Genomic DNA, 19,550 nt, shown 5'->3' on the forward strand with positions numbered 1-19,550 from the left:
CACATAGCCTTTGCAGTATCCAGTGCCTTTAGCCGTTTCTTGATATCACGTGGAGTGAATCGAATTGACTGAAGACTGGCATCTGTGATGCTGGGGACTTCCAGAGGAGGCTGAGATGGATCATCCACTCGGCACTTCTGGCTGAAGATTGTTGCGATTGCTTCAGCCTTATCTTTTGCACTGATGTGCTGGGCTCCTCCATCATTGAGGATGGGGATATTGGTGGAGCCGCTTCCTCCAGTGAGTTGTTTAATGGTCCACCACCATTCATGACTGGATGTGGCAGGACTGCAGAACTTAGATCTGATCCTCAATGTGGGATCACTTAGCTCTGTTTATCATATGCTGCTTATGCTGTTTGGCATGCACGTAATCCTGTGTTATAGCTTCACCAGGTTGACACCTCATTTTTAGGTATGCCTGGTGCTGCTCCTGGCATGCCCTCCTGCACTCTTCATTGAACCAGGGTTGATCCCCTGGCTTGGTGGTAATGGTACAGTGGGTGATATGCCAGGCCATGAGGTTACAGATTGTGTTTGGGTACAATTTTGCTGCTGCTGATAGCCCACAGCACCTCATGGATGTCCAGTCTTGAGTTGTTAGATCTGTTCGAAATCTATCCCATTTAGCATAGTGGTAGTGCCACACAACATGATGAGGGTATCCTCAATGTGAAGGCAGGACTTCGTCTCCACAACAACTGTGGGGTGGTCACTCCTACTGATACTGTCATGGACAGATGTATCTGTGGCAGGCAGGTTGGTGAGGATGAGGTTAAGTATGTTTCTCCCTCTTGTTGGTTCCCTCACCACCTGCCGCAGACCCAGTCTAGCAGCTATGTCATTTAGGACTCGGCCAGCTCGGTCAGTAGCGGTGCTACCGAGCCACCCTTGATCATGGACATTGAAGTCCCCCATCCAGAGTACATTCTGCGCCCTTGCCACCCTCAGTGCTTCCTCCAAGTGGTGTTCAACATGGAGGAGCACTGATTCATCAGCTGAGGAAGGGCAGTACGTGGTAATCAGCAGGAGGTTTCCTTGCCAATGTTTGATCTGATGCCATGAGACTTCATGGGGTCCGAAGTAGATGTTGGGGACTCCTAGAGCAACTCCCTCCTGACTGTATACCACTGTGCCGCCACCTCTGCTGGGTCTGTCCTGCCGGTGGGACAGGGCATACCCAGGGATGGTGATGGTGGTGTCTGGGACATTATCTGTAAGGTATGATTCCGTGAGGATGACTATGTCAGGCTGTTACTTGTCGAGTCTGTGAGACAGCTCCCCAGATGTTAGTAAGGAGGACTTTGCAGGGTCGACAGGGCTGAGATTGCTGTTGTTGCTTCTGGTGCCTAGGTCGGTGCCGGGTGGTCCGTCCAGTTTCGTTCCTTTTTTGTGACTTTGTAGCAGTTTGTTTCAACTAAGTGGCTTGCTCGACCATTTCAGAGGGCATTTAAGAGTCAACCACATTGCTGTGGGTCTGGAATCACATGTAGGCCAGACCAGATAAGAACGGCAGATTTCCTTCCCTAAAGGACATTAGTGAACCAGATGGGGTTTTTTTTAATGACAATAGACAATGGTTCCATGGTCATCATTAGACTTTAATAGAAGATCTTTATTGAATTCAAGTTCCACCATCTGCCATAGCAGGATATGAAGCAGAGCATTACCCCATTAATCTCTGGATTACTAGTCCACTGATAATACCACTACACCATCACCTCCCCTGTTATGCTGAATTTATATAAGACACTCGTTAGACCCCAGCTGGAGTTTTGTGTACAGTTCTGGATGCCACATTATAAGAAGGATGTGAACAAATTGGAGACAGTGTAGAAGAGGTTCACAAGAATGGTTCCAGGGATGAGAAATTTCAGCTCTGAGGATGGATTGGAGAGGTTGGGACAGTTCTCCTTGGAGAGAAGAAGGCTAAGAGGAAATTTGATAGAGATGTTCAAAATCATGAGAGGGTTGGACAGAATGGATAGGGAGAAGTTGTTCCCACTCATAAAAGGATCAAGAACGAGAGGATACAGATTTAAAGTGATTTTCAAAAGAAGCAAATGTGACATGAGAAAAAACTTTTTCACACATCAAGTTGGTTCGGGTCTGGAATGCACTGCCTGGAAGTGTGGTGGAGGCAAGTTCAATCGTGGCATTCAAGAGGGCGTTAGATGATTATGTGAATAGAAACAATGTGCAGGGGTATGGGGAAAAGGCAGGGCAATGGGGCTAGGTCATAATGCTTATTTAGAGAGACAGTGCAGACATGATGGGCCAAATGGACGCCTTCTGTGCTGTTAAAATTCTGTGATTCTGTGATTCTGTGAAGTGATATAGCTATGTCATGGTTACAGATAATGTCTTTGACTCGAGGGGCTGGTTGCAACCACTATTGTTTCTCATACAGCTGGGACAATAAATTATTCTAAATCTACTCTTAGAAGCTATTTTTCTATCATCAGAATTAAAAGCTGAAAAAATGGTATTAAATTTATGCATCTTAGGTTAAATTTTGTCAACTTGGAACTATATCGCCGTTCCTCCACTCTCACTGGGCCCTGGAACTCCTGTCCCTGACAGCACTGTGGGTGTATCTACACCACAGGGAATGCAGCAGTTCAAGAAGATGACTCACCACCACATTCTCAAGGGCAATTAAGGATGGGCAGTAAATGCTGGCCCAGCCAGCGACTTCCATCCCATGAATGAATAAAAAAAATGATTTTACTGACTAAATTATGGCAAAAGTCAAAAGGTGTAATAATTCAGAATTAAGTCTATTTTAATTCCCATTCTTCCTGGTGATACATAAATTCAGTACATGTACTGATTAAATATGCAAATTATGCATTATACCAGAAACATTTGGCAATTTGCTACGCAATTGATTTAGAAATGCCAAATTTTCATCTAGCGGCTTGCCATAGTTTTTATTTTAGCAAACGTTTTGGAAAAGACTCTTCAGGTTTAAAAACAAAGGGTTGCTGACTCCTACCTTAAACCTCTGGCTTCTTCCAGATGAACTGGCGTCAGCCTATTGGGGACCTGTCAAACAGGCAATTGGTTCTTTATCCGGGAACTGCAACGCCTACCTTTCTTGTCCAACAAAGCTTCAAGAGCAAGCATCATCAGGATACCCAAATATTGCTGTAATACTCCCTTGCTGAAAGCAGAGGATCAGATTGCTTCCATATAGCCAGCAATGTCCCTCAAAGCACACAGCATAGCATCAAGGGAAAGGGAGGGGAGAAGGAGTCCAGTCCATCAGTGTGGAGATGGTCAGTGACCAAACCATGTGAGTCAATGTTTGTTTCCCTGGCAGCATCCAATAGGATTTTCACTTTTTGACAAGCATCTGAATCTGGCTTGAAGGTGAAGCTTGACTCCTCATTGACCAATTAAGACAACCCTCTTTAGCCCCAGCTAATGATACCCTTCCATCAGTCACAGACAGAGCCTGGACTGAGATAAAATGAATCCTCTGCAACGACCAGGAAGTTTACTGGGCATACCATTGGCATTGAAGCAATGCTTCAGGTGTCTTCAACAGGCCCTACAGCTTCTTACAGTACACTTGCCCCAACATCTCCCAAAGACAGCATTGTCTGCTTTATGTGCTGGAGCTTTGCTATGTAAAGGGCACAAACCGCAGAGGAGGAGGAAGTCAACGTGGAATCGAGATCCTTCTGCTCTCTGCCTTCCCACAGCTAACATGACTTGTGCTATGATATCGTTTGCTCTGCTGTCATCTTATTCTACAAAACCAGAACCCTGGGACAAAGTTCAAAAACAATACAGCCAATTTGTGACCGTACTTTGTGTGATGTGTGAGATGTCACTGGGGTTACCACAGGGGCTTCCCATGTGTATTGTCTGCACTGTCTAACCTCCTAGCGCAGAATAGTTCATGAGATGATTGTGTGACTGAATCAGTCACACATACTGCTGCTGTGGCTAACAGATCTTGCCCTCTTAGGTGTTAGCCTCAGCAATCTCTCCTGTGAGAAGGCTATTTTTTTGGTCGATAGCATTGTAGGTTAGAAAGAAGAGAAAATTTTGCATTTCTACAATGTCTTTCACAACATCATGACCTCCTAAAGTACTATACAGCCAGTTAAGTCATTTTGAACTCTAGTCATTGCTGTAATGTGATAAAAACACCAGTCAATTTGTGCACAGCAAGCTCCCACAAACAGCAATGCAAATAACAAAACAACAGGGAGAGCAGCTGTGGTTCACCATTGCAGGAATGCGGGCGGGAACTCACACTCAGATTGAAAAGATCAAATTCATGAGGAGTTAGAATGAAACTGGAAGATTCATCCAGCATGCACTAGTGGCAGAATCTCCAGGGGGAAAACCTCACTGTGAAAGACAGTTCTAAGATCAAAAGTTCCCAAGCTGAGAAAGGAAAAGAACAGAAGTAAACTCTTGGGAGTTAAGAATCACCTTGGATGGGTTCCGGAAGAATTAAGTGTCCACTTAAAGGACAGTGTAAAGTATATCTGTGAAGTGTGTTTTCAGTTGTGCTAAAAGAAAGGGGGAATATCCAGTTTTCTGGTTTAAAGTAGAAGTTGCCTGCAAAGATAGTGTTTGGTCAATGGTGTTATTGGTCTTTTGTTACTGAAAAGCTCTTGAAATGAGCTATCTTGTTGCATCATTCTTTCAGCTATCAACTGGAAGTTCAAATTTCTTCTTAAAGTTATCAGTCTCTATAGAATTTATAACAACTGTCACTGCAAATGAAGAAGGAATAACCAAAGAAGGACGGATGAGTTCAGTTTTCTTGAGGTAAATTTGAAGCTGCTTACGGAAGAAGCACAGGAGGACCACCCTGTTAGACCCTCACTGAGGCTGCAAGTTGAACCCTCAGGAGACAGCTGAAGTTGAGGACAGGCAGAATAGAAGGACGATCGCCTCGCATCTCACTTGTGCATTTAGGAAGCCTCGATGTTAACACTGGGTACCAACGTGGAAAAATGGTCCTTCTGTAGTATAAATGTCCCGTGGTTCGATAAGGAAAATCCTCTTGACCAAGGATTTCCAGATTACAATTAAATGGAGTGCAATTTTTGTAACAGCTCCCTGATTGCCTGCCAGAGGTTCAGAGGAATTTAGGAGAAAGAGTGTACACAGCCATTTAGGCCTTTTCTCTGGGACTTCTACAGTAGACACTCAGGCGAGCTACAGAAATTGTTGACAAATGTTTCTAGTGGCCTAGAACATACAAGTCCTTAGTAATTTGACCTAATGTGCTATCACCGAGTTCTCAGCCCCACCCAATTCTGAATTTACCATTTCATTTTCCGCTCCCCTCAAACTCCTGCTCATTTAAAGATCTAACAACTGCTAATGGGAAGTTCACAGGTTTCAATTTAACTGAAAATCAGCGATTAAAGTTTCTCATCTCCTTTAGGGCTGAACTTTGCTGCCTGATTGGTAGAGCCATAAAAATTGAGGGTGAAATACAACCACTTATGGGTTATTTTCTGACTTTGTTCCCCGGAAAAGGGCCTGCCAAGAGTGTTTATCAAAATGTGGGCGTGTGCTGTGTGTGACTTTCCACCATTTAATGGTCAGAGAGATTACATGAAGTGTACTCCCAAATTTCCAATATGTATGACTCTTCACCGGAATGACAAAGTTAAATACCTATGCTTCAGTCCTTAACTTAAGACACAATCAAGCAATTCCTACAACTTGCATTTATATAGCACTTAACATGCTAGAACGTCTCAAGGTGCTTTAGAGGAATTTCATCAAACAAAACTTGACACCAAGCCATATAACAAAATATTAGGATAAGTGACTTTTTTGGCCAGAGAGGTTGGTTTCAGGCGTGTCTTAAAGGAGGAGGGAGAGGCGGAGCGGTTTAAGGAGGGAATTTCAGAGCTTAAGACCGAGGTTGCTGAAGGCATGTCTAACAGTGGCAAAAGGCAATTGGAGGATTGCGAAAATCTCAGAAGGTTATGGGGAGTTACAGGGATAGGGAGGGACGACATAATTGAAGGATTTGACAAAAAAGGATGAGAATTTTAAAATCGATTGGTTGCCAGACCCGAAGCAAATGCCTAGCAATGGGCACGTAGACTTGGTGCAAGTTGAGGGTAGCAGAGTTTTGGATGAACTCGAGTTTACAGAGGTTGCTAGGTGTGTGGCCAACCAGGGGGGCGTAGTAAGAGGAATGGGAATGGGAAATGGTAGGCTGTGGACTTTCCGGCTGGGATTTTCCGGCCCCACCAGTGCGGAAGTTGCAGGCGGCCCAGGCAAAAGTCCATTGACCTTCGGCGGGACCGGGTGATACCAACGGTGGGCAGGGGGTGGAAAACCCCCTCCTCCTTCTTTAGGAGTGCTCATGGTATCACTCTAAGGTGTGAATTTTATTTCTTTACAGAAAACTAGAGTTGAAAATGCAAGTTTTTAAAAAAAAGCAAAAGTTGGAAAGCATAATAGAGAGGCAGGGGATTGGAAGAAAACAAAGTAGACAAAATAACTTTTGAGTTAACTCCATGTTTAAGCCCCGTCCATAATGTTTAGTTTCAGACTCGGAAAGGGTTTGGAAACAGAGAATTGCCTCCTTCCAGAATCCACTTTTCTCACTTTTAAAGTGTTAATTTTATTCAAAAGTAAGCAGGGCCCTGAATGGGCAGATTTTTTTCATGCTGGTGTGTTGAACATTTGAACAAAAATAGGTAAGTGACTGGTGAATTATTCAACATTTTCATTGCTGCCATATATCACATTATTGCCTTCCATTGTCATTCAGCCTTACCTACTAAGACAATGTTCCGCGGTTACATTAATTATCCGGCAAGGTGAATTAAATTTATTGCCAATAGAATCTGGGAACTTTGCCATCAAATAGTGGGAGGTCCCGTTTATAAACTTAAAGCCATTTATTCAAAAAATATCTGACACCATCCATTCACCCGTCAGTAAGAGATGAACATGCAAGGCATCGTTTTAAAGTAATGGGCAAGATGTTTAGAGGGGAGTTAAGGAGATGTTATTTCACCCAGAGGGTGGTGGGAGTCAGGAGCTCACTGCCTGAAAAGACCATAGAGGCACAAAACCTCATCCCATTGTAACAAGTACTTGGAAATACACTTGAAGTGCCATAAACTACCAAGTGCTGGAAAGCGGGATTAGGTTGGCTGGCTCCTTTTTGGCTGGCACAGCCACGATGGGCCAAATGGCCTCCTTCTGTGCCATAAATCAAATAGATTTTCTATTTCTATAACGTCTTTCACGCCATTAAGACATTCCAAAGCGCCTTACAGACAATAAAAAGCTTTTGAAGTGGAGTCACTGTTGTAATGTAGAAAGCGCAGCAGCCAATTTGCACACAGCAAGCTCCCACAAGCAATGTGATAACGGCCAAGTAATCTAAATATTGCGATGTTTCTTGAGGACTAAATATTGGCCAGGAAACTGGGGTCGCTTCCCTGCTTTTTAGCAAGATAGTGCCACGGTATCTTTCACATCCACCTGAGAGGTCAGACAAGGCTGTGATTTAATATCTCTTCCACTAACTGCGGGGTACAGCACTGCAGTATCGGCCTAGATTTTTCTGCTCAAATCTCTGGAGTGGGACTTGAAGCCACAAACTTCTGAGGTCAAGATAAGAGTTCAGCTGAGCCATAGCTGACGCTCTAAGTTGGAAGTAAGGTCTCATTGCCTTTGGTTTATATGAACTGAAGCTTCTGTTCATATCGAAAAGGATTCAATGCACTCACAAAATGAACTGATAGAACTGTAGGCAATGGTGATTTCCTTCATTCCATGGCTATTTTGTCCACTTCTCAGTCTAATTTTCTCAATGTCTGCAGTGTTCAGAGAAATGCAAGCTCAAGTTCCAAGCAGTTGACACTCAGATGATTGCTCCTTTTTGTTAAAAGAAATGATTTTTCTACCTTTCTCATCAATTTTAATCCCTACCTCTTCTTTCCTGAATGAGTGGACACTTTGCTGGAGAGTAGCTTCCACCATCCAGAATCATCAGCCCCCTTGTCCATTCTTTATGCACCAGATCTGACAGTGAGTGTTTGCAGACAATATTACTGCCAAGCTCAGTCCTTTCCCACGTCCCCACGTAGATATGATCACTAGACAAGATAAAACTCTCGGATATTTTGGTGTTCTCTCGTCCAGGGGCACTGAGGCCAATCTCCGACAGCAAAGAAAGTAGCCTAACTTCGCACACGTAGTGTTTTTAACTAAGGAGCCACAATCTCACTTGTGGCATTTTGGGAGCCTTTGAACATCTTCTTTTCTCTGAAAGAATTTTGAAAAAAAAAGGTCACATTTAAATTTTTTTTTTTAAGTTTGTTCAATTGCTAATGGGCTAAGTTTTGATGCTGCCGCCCCAGAGGAGGTTTAAGATGATCAATTTGTTGGCTCCTCTCGGTAAGTGATAAACACCTCACGCCCATTATATCAGGAAGTACTTAGGCCTGGCTACTTGACGAGGTTTGGTCTGGTACACCTTCCTTTCCGGCTGGAAACAGCGGGTGTTTAAAACAGCGGCAGAGATGCAAACTCTCTGACTTATGTAGCATGGTGAAATTTGATCAAACTCGGAAGCTCGATCAATGGCAGAAGGCCATTCGAAAGATGATCCTGGGACGGGTGCCACAGCAGCTCAATGCTCCCAAAACTGCCAAATTTCACCTCAGTTTTTTGTCCCTTGGCACTCAAGATCCCCTCTAATGGCTTGGGCAGTCATCTGCCACAACTAATTTATGTCATCTCCCCTTGACCCCGTAAACTTTGGCAAGATTAGTGCTGGAGATCACGGGCCTACACACTGTGGCGCTTCTGCCAATATGCACGCACCACATATTTTTAGCTTTTCTATATTCAGAAAGGAGGGATAAAGGGAGAAATTTGGAGGGAAAAATAGAGAACAAAAGGACCTTTTGACAGCACCTTCAAAACCCACGCCCTCCACCACCTAGATGGACAAGGAAGACAAGCTCTTAGGAACACCACCACCTCCAAGTTCCCCTCCAAGTCACACACTATCCTTCCTGACTTGGAAATATATTGGTTATTCCATCACTGTTCACTGAGTTAAAATCCTGGAACTCCCTCCCTAACAGCACTGTCACCACACGGAGGGCAGAGGTTCAAGAAGATGGGTCACCACTACCTTCTCAAAGACAATTATGGATGAACAATAAATCCTGGCCCTGCCAGCAGAACTCACATCCTGTGAATGGATAAATATTAAAAAAATAAAATAAGGTTACTATCAAGGGAGTGTTTATCAATTTTCAGATCTCTCCAAACAACATTCCAGAACCTTTTGGAATTTGATACTAATGAGCTGATCAATTAAGCATCACAACTTGGTCACACATCCGAGAAATTAGATAAGGTGTCTTCCTTTCCTATTTTGATAGGGCTGGCAGCTGGGTGAGTGATCTGTATGAATGAACATTTCGAAAATGAGCGTTTTGCTTCAGATTTATTGTACTCAGAGATAGATGGTTGGCAGTCTGGTTTTTTTTTTCACACTGGAAAACCTGCCTTGTGTTTTTAGAAAGATATATCTAGGTGAATAAGTTACGTTACATTTACTGAGCGATTGGACTTTATTAGTGCAGAATGCCAATTTATTGTTGGCCTCAGCAGACACTCCTCAGTTCAGTGACTTGCTTTGGCCCAAGTGAACTGTCAATGCTCAATACAGAATTACCCGGAAAAACTCAGCAGGTCTGGCAGCATCGGCGGAGAAGAAAAGAGTTGACGTTTCGAGTCCTCATGACCCTTCAACAGAACTGAGTAAAGTTAGGAGAGGGGTGAAATATAAGCTGGTTTAAGGTGGTGGGGGGTGGGGGGGTGGGTTGTAGGGACAAGCAAGCAGTGAAAGGAGCAGATAATCAAAAGATGTCACAGACAAAGGAACAAAGACGTGTAAATGGTGGTGATATTATCTAAGAGAATGTGCTATTTAAGAATGGATGGCAGGACACTCAACGTACAGCTCTAGTGGGGGTGGGGTGGAAAGACTGACAGGGCATTACAGTTATAGATTTAAAAATAATGGAAATAGGTGGGAAAAGAAAAATCTATATAAATTATTGGAAAAAACAAAAGGGAGGGGGAAGAAACGGAAAGGGGGTGGGGATGGAGGAGGGAGTTCAAGATCTAAAGTTGTTGAATTCAATATTCAGTCCGGAACGCTGTAAAGTGCCTAGTCGGAAGATGAGGTGCTGTTCCTCCAGTTTGCGTTGGGCTTCACTGGAACAATGCAGCAAGCCAAGGACAGACATGTGGGCAAGAGAGCAGGGTGGAGTGTTAAAATGGCAAGTGACAGGGAGATTTGGATCTTTCTTGCGGACAGACCACAGGTCGCCCAGTTTGCGTTTGGTCTCTCCAATGTAGAGGAGACCGCATTGGGAGCAACGAATGCAGTAGGCTAAGTTAGGGGAAATGCAAGTGAAATGCTGCTTCACTTGAAAGGAGTGTTTGGGCCCTTGGACGGTGAGGAGAGAGGAAGTGAAGGGGCAGGTGTTGCATCTTCTGCGTGGGCATGGGGAGGTGCCATAGGTTGGGGTTGAGGAGTAGGGGGTGATGGAGGAGTGGACCAGGGTGTCCCGGAGGGAACTATCCCTACGGAATGCCGCCAGGGGGCGTGAAGGGAAGATGTGTTTGGTGGTGGCATCATGCTGGAGTTGGCGGAAATGGCGGAGGATGATCCTTTGAATGCGGAGGCTGGTGGGGTGATAAGTGAGGACAAGGGGGACCCTATCATGTTTCTGGGAGGGAGGAGAAGGCGTGAGGGCGGATGCGCGGGAGATGGGCCGGACACGGTTGAGGGCCCTGTCAACGACCGTGGGTGGAAAACCTCGGTTAAGGAAGAAGGAGGACATGTCAGAGGAACTGTTTTTGAAGGTAGCATCATCAGAACAGATGCGACGGAGGCGAAGGAACTGAGAGAATGGGATGGAGTCCTTACAGGAAGCGGGGTGTGAGGAGCTGTAGTCGAGGTAGCTGTGGGAGTCGGTAGGCTTGTAATGGATATTGGTGGACAGTCTATCATCAGAAATTGAGACAGAGAGGTCAAAGAAGGGAAGGGAAGTGTCAGAGATGGACCATGTGAAAATGATGGAGGGGTGGAGATTGGAAGCAAAATTAATAAATTTTTCCAGGTCCCGACGAGAGCATGAAGCAGCACCGAAGTAATCATCGATGCACCGGAGAAAGAGTTGTGGGAGGGGGCCGGAGTAGGACTGGAACAAGGAATGTTCCACATACCCCATAAAGAGACAGGCATAGCTGGCCCAGCTATGAAAATTAGCGTCTTAGTATACTCAATGTTAAACATGTCTGAGCAAAGCAGATCGACAATAGAAAGAAAGATTGACATTTAAATACCACCTTTTGTGACCTCAGGACTTCCCAATGCACTTTACAGTCAATTAAGTAATTCTGAAGAGTAGTCATTTTTGTAATGTAGGAAATGTGACAACAAAATTGTGCATAACAATAGCCTACAAACAGCAAAAGAGATAACTAAGCAGGTAACCTTTTTTTAAAGTGATGTTTCTTGAAAGTTTAACATTGGGCAGGACTCTGAGAACTCCCTGCACAAATTCTTCTTGGGATTATTTTGCGTCTACCTGAGAAAACAAACGAGGGCTTGGTTTAACAGCTCATCCCAATTATGGCATCTCTGACAGTGCAGCACTACCGCAGTACAGCGCTGGTGAGTCAACCTAGATTTAGTATGTAAGTGGCTGGAGTAAAACTTGAACCCACAGCTTCTGACTCAAAGACAAGAGTTCTACCACTGAGCCACAAATAGGAACCACATTTAAAATTTGTCTTCCTGCTCTCACTTGAAACTAAGCACACCGAGCTTTGGTTTCCTCTGGATAAACCTTTTGGCTTAAGCTACAAATAGTCCGTTGACATAGCATGGTGCTGCTGTCTTGCTGATATCACCAGTGTGCAAAGGGCATGCTTCAGATAGCTGAGTCACAGCTTCTCTCATGACACACACTTCTACTTCCATCCTGGATTATGCCTTGTTTCATAATACATCTGGCCTATATTTACTCGGAGCACTAACTGTGCCAAATGCCGCTGTATGCTGGCTGTTGATTCAGCCCAATGTAAACATCAGACGCTAAGGTTAAGAGTCTATAGGTCACATTTAGACGCAGTGCTACTGGAGTTAATAACCTGATTCTTCCCCCTCACAAGAAAATTTCTATTGTATCTCTTCTTCTCTTTGTAGGGCTAACCATTTTTCTCCTAGCCACTCCTTAAGGTGGAATAATTATTGTTGGGGAGTCTTTGCAAGTGGCCACCCTTTATTTGCAAGCCTAGGCTGTGGGGGTTTAGCCTTGACCTTGTGCGATAGTGTCCAATGGGGTGATATTGGATCAGCCTGCCCTACCTTACATCTCTGCCCCATTTTAATTTCTACTGATTTCAGTATAAATGAAGATAGGGATGCGTAACAGGCGGATGACCCAATACACCTTGCTCGATACAATCCGAATTTAAAATTACTGCCAGGGAGCGCTGACAGTCTGCCAACTCTGCCATCACCAGACACCAGAGTTGCCAAGACTCTAGGTTTACCTCGGAGGTTCTGGGAATTAAGGATTAATTGCCAGGATACAGTTGCACGTGTCCCGAAAGAAAAATCAGGGGCATTAAAAAAAATTGTTATATCTTTAATTTTCAGTAAACATTGATGATAAATGGAGGTGGGTTGGGAGGAGGAAGGCTGTTTGACTGACAGTCAGAAACCATCCAATCAGATAACAAAGACTCTGTTCATTAGCCAATGGGTGAGGGAAGGTGGGGTGTCATGAAGGAGGGGATATGTCAGGTGACCAATAGCAAGCGGGTGGGGAGGTAGGGTGATAGTTCATGCGCTAAAGCCTCCTGTAATGCATTCGCCCAAAGCTGGCAACTCTACCTGATATTTCCCAGCAGGGGGAAAGCAGGGGCAATGTTTGTTCCTTGTCCCTGAAGAAGGTCAATTTGGTAAGCAGCCAGCTATCACCCAGTTGAGCTTGCTTCCCTCAGCACGAACTGGACGATGGCAATCTCGCAGTCCTCCAGTCTGTCACCTCAGTAACATCCCAGGCAACACAGTTACACACTAAGCCATGAGAGAAGCACTGGGGCTGATTATAGAGGGGATGAGGTAGGGTCAAATATCACAGTGATGTGCACTTCAGTAAACTTTGTTTTCAAAAAAATAAAGTGTCTTCACACTAGGAGATGAGAGGAGATGATTAAATATTTATGCATGAAAGCACCCTTGAAAGGATCTCAGCTGACTGCTGTCACCATCCTGCAGTTTGACTTTCTCAGACTGAACTTCTAGTTCTGTGCGTTTTTTTCATGGAAAATATACATATTCTTCCGGGAAAGAACAGCAGAAACGTTTCTGTGGTCCTGCGAAGGATTTCGAACTGAGTTTTGGCCTCTTTTTTTGGGCAGGGGGAGGGGAAACGGGGGGGGGATTTGTGTTGCTGAGGTGGGGCGTCGCTTCCAGGGATATGTGTATTCCAAATTGTAACATGACACATCAGGTCTCCAATCTGGCAAATAATTAGCCAGCATTGGAGGACAAAGGTTTTATTTGCAGGAATTTCGTACATTACAGAATGAATAATACATCACTGTAGTGAGTTGGGTCATGGGAACCTAAATCCTAACCTTTCCTTCAGAAAGCTGGTGAATTAGTAGATTATAATTTAACCTACGGAAATGATTCTTTTTTTCCAAGGGATATTGAAAAAACTCAACATAATTTTGAAATTCAAATGATCTCGTTTTTTTTGTGTGTGTGTGTTAAAATTCACCACTCAGCGTTGTTGACGAAGCAAACAGGGTTAATTTTAACCCAAGTTTGGAGAATGTAATCATTTTTAAACTGCACATTTCTTTGATTTCTTTGAGGTAGTCCAAAGTCTCTGTTTAATTAAAATGATTAATTGAGACAACAAAAAAGGGGAAGAACAGCTAAGTTTAAGTAACTACATTCTTTGTGTTATTGCATGTTATGAAGCCACTTAAGCCACTTAATTGTCCTGAGTGAAGCTATCATTGTGTTACGCTAAAAGACTTGGCTAGATTTTTCAACCCCCATACCTGGCCCATCAGAAACTTAAATCAGGATATCCTGGGTATGAAGTCCTTAGGATGAAATCGTCCCAGGTTTGCACAAAGTGCGGTAGCGGGCGGGCAAAACGTTGTACCAGCCAATGGCGGCTATTTGTGCTGTATTGTCCCATTCCTGGCACATCCCGCCTCACTAACTGTGCATTCACAGGGAACACGCCAGCTCGCTGGCAGACAGCCTCTGAATCTCACGCCACGCCGTTACCTCACTATGTCCTCACTCTGGGCGCCATATCTAAACTGCAGCCGCACACATGCGGCCCGGGACTGACCAGTGAAGACATGACCCTGAAAGCCAAGAAGAGTTCAGTGACCTGTCAACTGGAATGCCTTTTGGAGGCCCGCCGTGATGTCCTCTTCCCCCAACTCTGGCCACAGGACGTCCAGCAATCTCACCACTCCGACTGGGGAGGTGATGGCAGAGGTGGTCAGTGCCACTGCTGCACAGAAGAGGTCGGCCATCCGGTGCAGAAAGAGGATGAGTGATCTCATCCGTGCTGCCAGGGTAAGGCAACCATCTCATCGCTCTAAACTCACACACTCAAGCCCATCACACATTCACTGGCATCTCACTCACTGCCAGCTCAAGGGACATCACCACTCACTCTCTCACACACACCCTCACATCTCCATCTGGCCTCATCTCCTCCTCTGGAGACTGCCTCCTCAGTCCTCACCATCATCAGGCGACTTACGCAGAACAACATGTGCCCCCACACACACACTCTGGGATACCCGCCTTCCCCAGTACAAACCTCGCCCTGCAGCCTCTTTCCTTGCCTGAGGCCACTTCTCCCTCTTCTCCAAACAAGCCCTAGCCCTGCAGCCGTTGAAAAACCATCCCCACTTTATGGCTGGTCTGGTAGGTAGAGACCTGCCCATGAGCTTCTCTAAAAGTGATGAGGTGCTGTCTGTGAAGCCTGGCGCTGATGACTGCGAGTGCTGCCAGAAGCAAGGTAGGCAAACAAACCTCGAAGTCCCGAGTGAAATGCAGCCCGCGAGGTGCATGTCGCTTATGTACAACTGTGAAGCCCGGATTATCCAGCATGGGGGATGATCCTGGTGAACTGGGCTTATAATGAGATGCTAAAGTATCGAAATTAGGTTCCCGACTTGCGGTGGTGGGAAACATGGCTCAGCATTGACGTGCAGAGTGGACGATCGCAAGCTGATTTCACAACGGCGTAAACCGATTTTTGGCCTTCTCACCATAATGTCCACTCACGCCACCAAACACACCGGCCGCCAACAGGAGAGGAAAGTTCCGGCCTTAACTTTTCCTCTGTGCTTTCCTTGGAGATGCCAACCACCCCCTGATCTTCCAGAACAATCGACATACGTCCCAGTCTTGGATCATTTATATTTACCGTGATACGGTGGAGGCTGTGGAGGGATGTTAGCGATCGGAAGTTCACTTGGGGTCCTAGGTAGCTGCATAACGAACATAGGCTTGGGGACTATTATGTTGCCATGGAGGCAGGAGGCGGAATCATAGCCAGGTTTGGAATTTTAACAGAAAAAGAAATGCGCAGAAACATGAATGTGGCTTAAAATACTGGGGGGAGAAAAACAGAGTCTGTAGGAATGGATCTTGGTTGCTTTACCAACCCGCCAGTCCAAAGAAGAAGCTATGCTTGAATGAGAGAAGGTTAGATTCCTGGCTCTACAGTGTTGTCCTGTACTACCTGTGACCATGCTCTCTTCAAGGGCAGTTCTTCACCTGGAGCATAAGATCTGTAAAATGTCTTTATTCAATCACACTGCCTTCTTTATGATAAGTCTGAAAAATTGTAACCTTCCAGTGTATTATGACTAGATATAATGAGTCGGGAAAGGATCAGCTAGTCCATCAAGCCTTCCCTACTCTGTCATGGCAGGGGCAGCATGACTAGGCACATCTTGCCCCACCTCACTGCCCTCTCCCCTTCCTCTCACAGTCATTCACCCTGGGACAAGCAAAACAAAACACAGAGGGGAAAATCAGGGCCAATAAGGCAAAATAAATACTCGGGAAAATTTCTCTCAGACCCCCCCCGCCCACCTCAGGTGATTGAAACCTGTCCATGAGATCACACAGGCCTGAGTTTTCAATGTGGAAATTGGGACTGCTGCCATACCGTGTGCATGTGTAAAATCCAGCGGATTGATGTCAGGTCACTACCATGATATGGTAGTAAGAGTGCCAAAATGTGCAGCCCTCACCCGCCATTTTAAGAAAATCTATCAATGGGCAACTGGGCTTGTTAACAAGCCAATTGACCTGAATATTACACTGCCCACGCCATAATGCGGTTGGTGGGGGGAAGGTGGGCGAGAGTGGGAAGGACGAGTTTTCACCAACTCTGGTGAAAAAGTCGGAAGGAAGTAGGTACCTGCTTTGGGAGGTGTTCTTTGTGTATCAGGGTCACCACCCCAGCTTTGTGCCTCCCCATTGGCCTCCAAAACCTGACTCCCCCACCACCCCACCCCACTCCATGCCTGCCTTCACTCCCTCCCTAGGCTAACCGATCCCTTCCCACCCAAAATTCCCGGAGTTACCCGAGTCTGGGATCCATGCTGTCTTCTTCATGGGACTGCTTGCAGTCCCAGCAGCGACCACTACTGTGTCCTGGCACTGCTGGGACTGCAAGAGCTGCTGGCCAATCAGATTGGCTGGCAACTCTTGAGGGCAGGACTTGCTTCTACAGAGGGGCTGAAGTCCGACCTGCAGCTCAAGGCTGCCCGCAGCTCAATATCGTTGGTTTGAAACCAACTTTACTAACAAAAGCCCACTACTGTAAAATCCATCCCATAGTATCTATAAAGGCAAATGCCTTCTGTAGGATGTAATCTGGGCTTCAGTCTGGAACTGATCCAGCTCCCTCTTGAAGGTATACAGGGAATCTGCACCCATCGCAACAGCTGGCAATGTATGCTCTGGAGAACGCAGAACTATCTAAGATCCAGCCTATTCCTGCTTTTACACAGTTAAACTCATGTTACCTGGTTCCCCATGCCACCACCCCCTCAACCTCAACATCCTCTCAAACTGGAGTGTTCTACCAAAATACTGACAGAGTAATTTCAAAGTTATTAACAATAGAAATATATTATATCTAAGAGCAGTTTGTTGAAAAATCTTTCCATAAGACCACCTTCGTTGTTAAATAGCAGTTGGCTCATGCTCTGGACAACATCTTTGACCCCAGTTTTGCTTAATATCATTGAATATTGCCGAAAAAAGAGACCTGCTGTTGAAACTTTTTATCTTGTGCTCATCAGGACAAAATTACAGGATCAGTCCACTTGCCAACCAATCAGTACCCTCTTGTCAGGCAGTATAAATTGTTGTTCCCTTTGAAATTTGGTATTCTTGCATCTGTCCTGATGAGTGCAAGACAAAAAGCTTGGACAGCATGTCTCTTTTTTCAGCAATACTGAATTATCTTACATTGATCACTGTCCAGTCAATGTTGGAATGTTTAGATGAGAACCGGGCTGGAATGGGCCACAGGTATATGGTCTTAAAACATTCATTCTCCGGTCTTCATTCATGACAAATGATCGCTCGTGTGGCATATAGTCGACAATGTCACTGGTAAGACCATGCCCCTTGTGAGGAACAATCTCCAGGAGGAGGAGTTGAGGAGGGAAAATCTAACTCAGGTATCCCAGGCAATGCATTAGGTGGTCTCAGAATCCTGTATTAAGGAAGAGATATGAGAGCCAGGGTATTTGCTCCATTGATACCGCACAGAAAAGGCTGCATGTACGACAGTTGGATGAAAATGAGATCAAGCTTAGTGATGATGCTGACATGCCCCATCCCTTGAGATAAGTTGTCATCCTTTTACTGTACATAAGTACTTGATGTAAGTATAAATGTCTTTTGTAGCACTCAGTGCAGGGTGAAATCTAACACTCTATTTCTGTTGGAGTTAACAAATCTGTGAGAGCTTTTTTGAGATGTAACTAGTAGAATAGATAAGGGGCAACCAGTGGGTGTAGTGTATTTGGATTTTCAAAAAGAGCATTTGATAAGGTGTCACTCAAAAGGTTATTATACAAAATTAGGACTCATGAGATTGGGGGTAATATGGATTGATTATGTTATAATCAACATAACCATTGATTATGTTCATCAATTGGTTGATGAACATAAAACAGAGAATAGAACTAAACGAGGCACTTGCTGGTTGGCAGGCTGTAACTAACAGGGTACCGCAGAGATCAGTACTTGGCTTCAACTATTTACAATCTACATTAATGACTTAGATGAGTGAACTAAGTGTACCGTAGTCCAGTTTTCTGATGATAAAATGTTAGGTGGAGAAGTAAGCGGTGAGGAGGATGAAGAGAGGCTGCAGACGGATAGAGACAGTTGAGTTAATGGGCAAGAACATGGCAGACGGAATACAAGGTGGCAAAGTATGGAGTTATCCACTTTGGTAGGAAAAATAAAAAATGCAGAATATTTTTTGAAAGGTGAGAGAATGGAAAAGAGACTGGGAGAGACTCGGAGGGACCTGGGTGCCTTTGTACATGTCTGACAGAAAATTAACATGTGGTTACAGCAAGCAATTAGGAAGGTAAATGGTATGTTAGCTCTTGTTATAAAGGGATTGGGGTGTAAGAGTTAAAAAAAGGTCTTACCATAATTATCTAGGGCATTGGTGAAGCCACATATGGAGTATTGTGTGCAGTTTTGGTCTCTTTACCCAAGGAAGGATATACTTGTCCAAACAAGAGTGCAACAAAGGTTCAGCGGTTTCTGAGATGAGGGGATTGTGCTAATAGGGGAGACTGAGTAGACTATGCCTCCATCCCTCGATTTTCGAAGAATGAGAGGTGATCTAATTGAATCATATAAAATTCTTAAGGGTAGACGCTGAGAAAATATTTCCCCTGGATGAGGAATAAAGAACACGAGGCCTCAGAATCAGAATAAGGGGTTGGTCATTTAGGGCTGAGATGAGGAGAAATTTCTTCACTCGAAGGGTTGTGAATCTTTGGAATTCTCCACCCCAGAGAGCTGTAGCTGAGTTTATTCAAGACAGAGGTTGATCAACTTTTGGGTACGAAAGAAATTAAGGGACAGCGATAGTGCAGGAAGGTGTAGTTGAGTTAGAACATCAGCCATGATCTTGTTGAATGGCAGAGTAGGTGCAAAGAGCTAAGTGGCCTACTCCAGTGATCATTTCTTATGTTTCTCCTTGTTCTTAAAGATATTCTGTTTGAATATGACTGCTGGGTGTAAGGAGTAAAGGAACATTAGGAACAGGAGTAGACCATTTAGCTCCTTGAGCCTGCTCCACTGTTCATTTAGATCATGGCTTATGTGTACCTCAACTCCATATGTCCACCTTTGTTTCAGATCCCTTAATCCTTTTAACGAACAAGAGCTCTATTGATTTC

Source organism: Cetorhinus maximus, chromosome 4 (genome assembly GCF_964194155.1).
Source record: "Cetorhinus maximus chromosome 4, sCetMax3.hap1.1, whole genome shotgun sequence".
NCBI lineage: Eukaryota > Metazoa > Chordata > Chondrichthyes > Lamniformes > Cetorhinidae > Cetorhinus > Cetorhinus maximus.